We start from the raw sequence: 9,435 nt of genomic DNA on the forward strand, positions 1-9,435 counted from the left end.
CACCAACGAACAGCCCCACCCCTGAACTGACGCACTGCATAGGTAGTCTGCAACTTGCCTCTGCAGCCACAAGTCATGAAGGCTAGCTCCATTTCCGATATCCAATCCATAACTCCGATCGGATCTTCCTTTCCAGTGAAGGTCGATGGTTTGCAAGTCAGAAAATCCTTATACTTGCATCCCATTCCATCGTTCCTTCCATTCTGGTTGTTTTGCCTAACTATCGGTGGGTTGGCTTGACCAACAGACCCACTGAAGTTTCCACCTTCCGAGTGCCCTTCATTTAATTCAGGCTCTTCCACTCGAATTGACAGTTCTTCACGATTCTGCTGAAGCAACCGTCTAGTTTCATCCATCTGACGATCCAACATCGTCTGAATCATCATTTGCACACCAGCCATGGTTATTGGCTCAGGTGCTGCTGCTACGACAGGTATTTGCTCAATCACTGGTGGTTGATTCCTGTTTTCATCAGTATTTCCAACTCCACTTCTTGTTCTCACCATTTTTGATCTACACACCAAATAAGGTGAAATTATATCCTCAATCACGATAGATATTCACATCGCCCTTATCACTCCGAAACGTTTACATGCTAGTTCTAATATCGTAGACGTACGCTTAGAATCCTAAACACATAAGGTTTCCAGATCCGGTCGGCAACAGACCATAGATCCGAACAAAGAATAGCATCAATTTAGCTATCACACAAAACATTTAGCACATAAAAGCATTTTAGGCATCATTCCTAAAATGAACTAGTGCTTGTGTCAATTTAGGTGTACTACCTAACATATTTTAGACACACTCCTCACAATCATTACTTAGCATTCTAAGTTTAAGTCTAGAAATTTCCTACAAATTCCTAGTTCGCTTAAACTAATGCTCTGATACCAACTGTGACATCCCCATTTTCACGGCCAGAAAAGACCGATTTGTTTATGCTTTGTTTTATAAATCAGAGTGATCGTTTAAAGAAAACGGTTGCGGAATTTGTTCCCAAAATAAAATATGATAACCATTTATCAAAACGTTTCTCAAAGAGAATGTATTTTCATTAAATAATAAAACCTCGGGATGTCATGTTCCGATACAGACCAAAAGCATAAACAATAATAAATAGACCTTACAACAGTTATTCATAACTACTGGCCTATAATCCAAAATCTCTCGTCAAGTCCACCAACTTATACTCTTGTGCCATTACCTGTAATGCAAAGAAAACTGAGTGGGTCAGGCTTGGGAGCCTGGTGAGCATATAGGGTTTTCAACCCACAATAATACAATTATTATATTCAACCATCAAACAATCAACTCAATTATTCATCCCTATTATGTTTCTTAGGATTTTACCCTAGGAATTCAACTACTCGTCATTCCTTCATTCCTAAGGATTGACCTAAGGGATTTACACAAACTTCCATTGCTACATAAGGCGCATCTGCCAACATTATCCTTTAAGCGCCTCTGCCAGGATTACGTCATACACTATGAGGCGCGATTGCCAGGTTTATGACATTCTCTTTTAGGCGCATCCGCCGACATTATCTTATAAGCGCATCTGCCAAGATTACCCTATAAACGCATCCGCTATTATTATGACAATCTTTATTTGGCGCATCTGCCGACATTATCCTATAAGCGCATCTGCTAGGATTACGACATTCACTACTTGGTGCATCTACCGATATTATTCTACAGCACATCTGCTAGTCTTATGACATTCTTTAATTGGTGCATCTACCAATATCATTCTTAATCATCTTTCATACCTCATCATTTCATCACATACCAACTATCTCATCTACCCATGTTCTACCCAACATATTTGTAGATCTAGAATACACATACAGTTTATCTCATTTTAAAACTATATAAAACATTCATGCCATACTCATCTCAAATAAACAACAATATATAAACACATAGCACGTATTTTATACCAAATACTTCATATTTATGTGTTAGAAGAAAATAACTACACATTCACACTTATAAACAACAATACTCTTAATACACTCAAACCAAACTCGTATTATTATTGTGTTTATGAAAGGTAGTATACACTCACTTGATCAGAAGATGATCGGACAGCACTACGACTTGCAGAAGTAGTAATCCTCAGCAGATCTGGAAGATCTCTTCAAAAATCGAACTTCTCGCGGGCAGAGCTTCGGCTCGGGAACCGCACTTCTCGGGATCTTCGGGATCTCGGGACTTGCTTCGGGGCTTGAGAACAATACCGGGGCTTCGGGGTATTTCTGGCACGCAAACCGATGCAAAATGGGAGAAAGAAGAGGAGAAATTGGCAAAACTATCGGCTGCCTTCGGATTCCTTTTATAGAGGCTGAGCCTCGCACGTACGCGGGGCGTACGCCAGTACGCGGGGCGTACTGGTCCGAAAAACGTCACTGCGTTCGTCATCCGAAGCCACTTGCTGCGATGTCGACACTTTCGGAGTACGCGGGGCGTACTCGAGTACGCGGCGCGTACCTCGGATCAGACCGGTGACTCCTTCGGATAATGCTTCCGAATTAAAGATTAAAAATAAATACAAATTATTTAATAATCTTCGGAAATTCATATCTTCTTCATACGAACTCCGTTTTCGACGTTCTTTATATCCACGCGAAGGTGAGACTACGCTCTACAACTTTCGTTTAGACTCCGTCGGCTAATTTTGACTTTATTTTTATTAATTATTTTTAATAGGCCGCGACATAAACTTTCGTTATAAATTCATAACTTCTTCGTTTGACGTCCGTTCTCGCCTAACTTTTTATCGCTTCGATACCAACAATGAGATCTTCGATTCTCATTTAGATTGCTTTGGCTAAATACCGCTCTAACGTAAATTCACTTTTTACGTTGCATTGCGTCGTGCCGGTTCTGTCGCGAAACTTCGACGGGCCATAACTTCTTCGTTATAACTCGGATTTTGGCGTTCTTTATATGCACGGAAACCTTGTGACATATACTACAACTTGGTTAAGATTAATCCTTCTAGATAATCTTCCATCAAAAAGTCATTTTTGACGCTTATTGTTTCTAAATTGACTAGCCCTGATCTACAGGCGTTACATATTATAAGATACCAGATTATATCTTACTTCAAAATATGTAATTTGACAAACAAATCAAACAGCTCAAACTGCAACCTTAAGAATACGTTTGAAAAACTAAAATTTTGCATTAAGCAGTTGTGAGCAAACAAAAGCATTCTAGTTTCATAGTATATGTTTCCCTATTTCCAAAAATATAAAGAACGTCCCAAACGGAGTTCGGATACAAAAGATACAACCATTTTAAGAATCCAAAACCAATATAATACTGATTTTCTTAAAATCGCTAAAAACCGTTTCCATCCGTGGAGGGACTTGCACACCTCAAATGGAAATTTCGAAAGCATTTCTGGACTCAGACTATAGCATAATATTTAATTTCATATTTGAAATATTTTTAGTAAAAATATTTATAAAAATAATAAAATCAGACGTTTTCAGATTTATTAATGGCGAAACCTTAAACTATTAATTTCGATATGATTTCAATTATTGGCAATATATTCTAGAAATAATATATTATTATCAAATCCAGTTATTACAAATCTTAACGTAGAGATAACCTAAAATTTCTAAAATCATGTACATCTATATATACATATATGTGTGGGGAACGTATTTCTCAAAAATCTATTATGTATTTGCTATAATTTTTATAATACCATATTGCATATGACAAATAGTCAATCATGTAATCACTATGCATATATGATATATAATTAAAATTATACAACGACACTAAATATATAAATACATATTATGTATAAATATTCAATTTTTTTATATCTCTCATAAACATAAGTTATATATGTGTCAATTTTTAAACCAATGTTTAATAAATTAATAAATTTCACATTTCCTAACATATGAGTTTAAATTTATATATTACTCAAATATGTAAACTACTTTAGATAACTAGTACAATAACTAAATACATACCCAAATTCAACTAAATACATACGCATTGAGTCAATTGTACAAATCAATGCACAAATCTCCCTATTTTAATAAAAGAATCAGGTATGAGACCCATGTATTACATGAGTTTATTTAAAATAAAAAACTAAATATAAAATTCTAAACATTTGAAAAGTTTGAATTTATAATAAAAAAAAATATTGAATTATAAAAATTAAAGTGTTTTTTTTTCTAAATTTAAGCAAATAATTTAGATAAATAAATAAATGCAATTAATGAAGCTTTAATTTAATAAATTTGAAATTAAAAAGAAAGTTCATTAAGGAAATTAATATACATTTATTATTGCATTTAAATACTACGTAGAATTAATAAAATAGAAAAACTATAAAATGACATGTGGAATAAAAATTAATTCAAAATAACAATAAAACGACATTTGACAAATTGAATGAGAGTGTGACAAGTAGCAAAAAGAAAAACCTTCATTCATTAGAGTAGATAATTTTATTCTCATTTTGACATGTGTCATCTTATTAGACCTCTTAATTAATGTATATTTTATTCTTCTTTTGCTATGTGTCACCCTATTATGTCTCCTAATTAATACTTGCTACTTCTTAACCTATTGATTATTCATTTCAAATTTTAAATTTTAAATTTCTCACTTTATCTACATTAAATTAATAGCATTAAAACAAAAATTAAAATAAAATTAATACAAATTATGAAGTGATATAATTTCACATATTTATTTAAATCAATGATTATAATTTTATATAACTAAAAAAATCTCTTAATTAATAATTTATTTAAAACAATTGATTAATAACTTTGAATTTTCACTATAAAAGTTTAATTAACTTTGTAACCATAGTTTTCATAGGTTATAGAGGGTGTTTGGATAGGGGAAAAATGTCTGCTTATTGTTTAAAAAAATCAGCTTATTGTGGTAGCAATAAGCTAAATAAGTTGATTTTAATAAGCAAGGGGGGTAATGCTTATTGCTTAATTTTAATCATTTCGAAAATTACATAAATACCCTTTCAAAACAACGATACAAACCCTTAACCCTCGGTCGATCAATTGTCATGTGTCACCTATTATGTCTCCTAATTAATATTTGCCACTTCTTAACTTATTGATTATTCATTTCAAATTTTAAATTTTAAATTTCTCACTCTATCTATATTAAATTAATAGCATTAAAATAAAAAATAAAATAAAATTAATACAAATTAAAAAGTGATATAATTTCACATATTTATTTAAATCAATGATTATAATTTTATATAATTAAAAAAAACTCTTAATTAATAATTTATTTAAAATAATTGATTAATAACATTGAATTTTCACTATAAAAATCAAACCAATTATATACGCACAAAGTTATAAACTAAATACATTCGCATAGAAAAAACTTTTTCTTCAATTTACACCCAATGAAAACACAAAATATATAAAAACAATCAAAAATCAAACCAATTATATAAAAATTGCAGCCAAAAACCATAAGTTTACTTCCACATAACAAAGCATCCAATTCTACACACAATGGACAATACTACACTCAAAGTCAAAAGAAAACGTGTTTCCTTTTCTCAATTGAAGCTGTCACAGGAACAGCCCCTCACACCCTTCTCTTCTACGTTTCCTGTTAATAAACCTCCATATTTCCTTTCATCCTACATCGACAAGAATACTCTTGTTCTTGACTTCGGGTATACCAGCAAACAGGAATAACAACAACACGTTTTGTTTACTTTTCCTTCCCTGTCAAATGAAACAAACCCAAATTCCCTTCATTATCATTGATTTGCCAGCAAACCCAAACACCCCAATGATTTCTATCAAACAAACAAACAAAATCCCAAAAGTATTTTTTTACCTGTGGTTGATTCGGAACTGCCAAAACAAGGGGGGAAACATCGTGATTTTCGAGCAAACACCCCCGAGATCCTCACCTGCGACGAATGGCTGCCGACCGGACTCCCATCGGACCCCCTTTCCCCTCGTTTTCTTCCTCTGCTGTTCCCATCGACCACAGAGATCAGATGGCCTCGTCTTCGCTACTACCGCTTCTTGCAACGCCCGGACCACACACCTCGCATCCGGAAGCGACAAGCAAAACTTCGCTGCTTCTTCACGCCCTCCGTCTCTTCAGTCTCGTCGACCCGGAGACTACTCCCTCTTCGCGAATCGATCGACGAAGCGCCGCCTGCGAGCTTCATTCTCTTTCGGTCTTCTCTGTGGTTTGCGACTAGCAAGGACCGGATGCAGAGCTGCGACCTCGTGCTTTCCTTCTCGCCATTTTTGTTCATCTGCCTTCGTGTTCATTTTCCCTCTCGTCGCCTTCATCCATTCGTATCCCCTTTTCTTTCATTTCCCGATCAAACGATGAACACGGGGATTAAGTGGGTGTTTGGATTAGCTTTTTAGCTTAGTGCTTATAGCTTATTTGTGGTGGGAATAAGCAATAAGCAATAAGCATATTAAAATAAGCATATTAAAATAAACAATAAGCAATAAGCATGGAGAGAGATGCATATTAAAATTAGCTTATTTAGTTTAATAAGCTGAATTTTATCCAAATATTTAAATTAGCTTATTTTGGGAATAAGTAATAAGCATTTTTTTTTTCTATTCAAACACCCCTTAAAAAGCCCTGAGTCATTTTAATTAGAAAATAACCAAAATGCCCTCCCTATTAAACCATGTATTCAAAATCCGTCCCAATCCCAAACAATGAACCCGTTTGTTTAAAACAACCCATCATTTGGTAATTTTTTTTACCAAAACAATCCTATTCGTTAAATTCAACTACCAAACACCTCCTATAGTTTAGCGAAATTACAAAACAACCCATATAGTGTAAGTTTGTTACAAAACGGTCCCGAGAGTATTTCAAAGTTCAAGAATTATGTATTGCGGTTTCTCATGTCAAGCTTCTCAAAGGAAACCGAATTTAAAAAATGTAACTCACGCTTCCAGGGTGAGTGCTTACGACCCCTTTTTAAAATTTTAATTATTTTGGGGTGGGGTGGGTGAATACATGTGTCTATTTATTTCATTTGTATAAACCAATTATCTTTTATGCAAAAATACAATAAATCTATTTATAAAAATGTTATTTAATAATGTAATACATTTTTACAAAGAAGCTAGTATAAACTTTTCGTATACATATAATGGATTTTTTATCGTGAAATAATTAGTCCACAAGATAAATGTTACATTATACAAAAATATATGATTTTTATGTGACATTGTATATTATGACAAACACGTTATAACACGTTGTACTATTTAAGGATTCAAGCTATTACTATTCCTGTATATTTATATGTTTAAATGCATAAAGTTTATACATGTACATATGTTCATTACTTTGAAATATACATCTTTATAAAAGCAAGTACATTACACTTTTACATACATACCAAGCATACTCCGTTTTTATAAACATAATACAATGAAATTCCTTACGCCTAGTGACTTAATCACAATTAAGTTAGGGCTGAGAGTTATTTGCAAAATTTTTAGTTAAGGAACTTTTAGTGAGATGTTATTCATTAGCTGAGTCTAAACACTTAGCATACCCACAATATTGTAACTGTTAATCTTTGGAGCGAAACACGTATGCATAGATCTATATGGGGTTGACATTCCCACCTGTGGTTGCTAGCCACAACCTTGACCGATCAATCGAAACGGGTGATAAGTGTCTACGATTGTTACTGCAACGTCCAATGAAGCATTGTAGGGGGTACACTCGGTCACATAGCTCGGTTATAGGACTCATTATAAACATTAACTAGAATATCTCTCTCTTTCTCTCTCTCTCTCTCTCTCTCTCACTACCAACCATGGGCTTGGTTGCTTTCAAAACTATTTTAAGTATAGAATTACTTATGTAACATAACAGTTTGGTTTTAAAGTATATTCAAAGACTCATTACAAATACAGTTTAAATTACGGGTTTACTTATACAAAACTACATTTTATATTTTAAAGACTCATTACAAACATTGTTTTAACTATTGATATACATACAAAGAAAATAATTTTTAGACTTATTAAAAGTATTACTGTTGTTAGTAGAAAACCTATAACACTCACCAACCTTGTGTTGACCCTTAAAACTATATGGATTCTCAGGAAATCACTAAACATACATTCAAGACGGATTGTATTATAGGTGACCTAGTTTACTTGTTGTTGTATTATATGTCTATCTGTTAAAGCAATTCATGTATTATTGTTATTTGTAAAAACCTTGTATTCAAATATCAAGATGGAACACGAATGTTATATTGTTTATTGTTGTACTTGTGATATATATATATATATATATATATATATATATATATATATATATATATATATAATAGTGCTTAATGAAAAGTTTGAAGTTGGCTTGAGTACGTAGGGTGTACCTAAGGGTACGCAATGCGTAACCCTATGATGTCTCGTAAAAGCCAAACAATGCTTTACGTAGGGCGTAGAGCTGGAGTACGTAGGGCGTACTCAGTCTATATGCAGACCTTTAACTTTTTGTGTAACTTCCCAAAAATCACAATAAAATTTTTCATTTTTAATTAAAGGAAAATCATTGTTTCCAACCAAGATCCAAGTCATACGAAACTAATGTCAAGTACAAATATTTCGACATCAATGTATCATAATATCTCCAAAAACATATAAATGCATGCATACTAGGCCCACAACCATCAGACTGGATTGCCCATGCCCAAAACATGAGTCTGACTTGCCTTTCTGGCCCATAACTCATGTCTAGATTGCTCCCGAGCCCACATCATAAGTATGGCTTGCCTTTTTGGCCCATAACTTATGTCTGGCTTGTTCCCGCATTTATTGGCCTTCGCACAGAGCAACATTGCCTCAACCCAACCACACTATATCGACATATGAAACAGATAAACATATAACCAACATACAGATAAGCATACAAATCTAAAAGTTCACTACCACATAGCAACATCTTATATACAAGAATACATAACCGAATGGGTCGACATTGGTATCTTCGACCAACGAGTACAGTGAGGAAACTCACCTCACAGTATGAAAAGATAGCAGAAAAGAACACTACTCCAAATGTCAACTCTACGGGTCACCTATACAACAAATAGTGACCCAGACTCAAATCATGCTCAATATACAAAAAATACCCTTTAGTCAAACTTGGTCAAACCCCAGGTCAAAGGTTAAAGTTAGTAATTCAAAAAGTCAAGGGAAGGTAAAGTTGGCTGAGCACGCCACATGTACTCAACTACTACGTTGGGCGTAGTCGCATCTCATCCAAAACCATGAGACTCTAACCCAGTACGTGCAGTGTACCCATTTGTACAATCAACGTACTCCGTCTGAATCCAAAACTTCATATTAAGAACTTATTTCTTAAAGACTTCTCGTCTAAATTCAGATCTAG

At 33.9% G+C, this 9,435-nt stretch overlaps 1 long non-coding RNA gene across 1 annotated transcript; it reads right to left on the reverse strand.

The window, feature by feature from the left end:
* Positions 1–5,457: 5,457 nt before the first annotated feature.
* On the reverse strand, positions 5,458–6,402 carry LOC122195148 (uncharacterized). The gene is made up of 2 exons (XR_006185175.2): positions 5,872–6,402; positions 5,458–5,756 (listed from the first exon to the last, which is right to left on the reverse strand). It is a non-coding gene; the product is annotated as an uncharacterized LOC122195148 (long non-coding RNA).
* Between the last annotated feature and the right edge of the window lie 3,033 nt (positions 6,403–9,435).

Source organism: Lactuca sativa, chromosome 7, assembly GCF_002870075.4.
Source record: "Lactuca sativa cultivar Salinas chromosome 7, Lsat_Salinas_v11, whole genome shotgun sequence".
Classification (NCBI taxonomy): domain Eukaryota; kingdom Viridiplantae; phylum Streptophyta; class Magnoliopsida; order Asterales; family Asteraceae; genus Lactuca; species Lactuca sativa.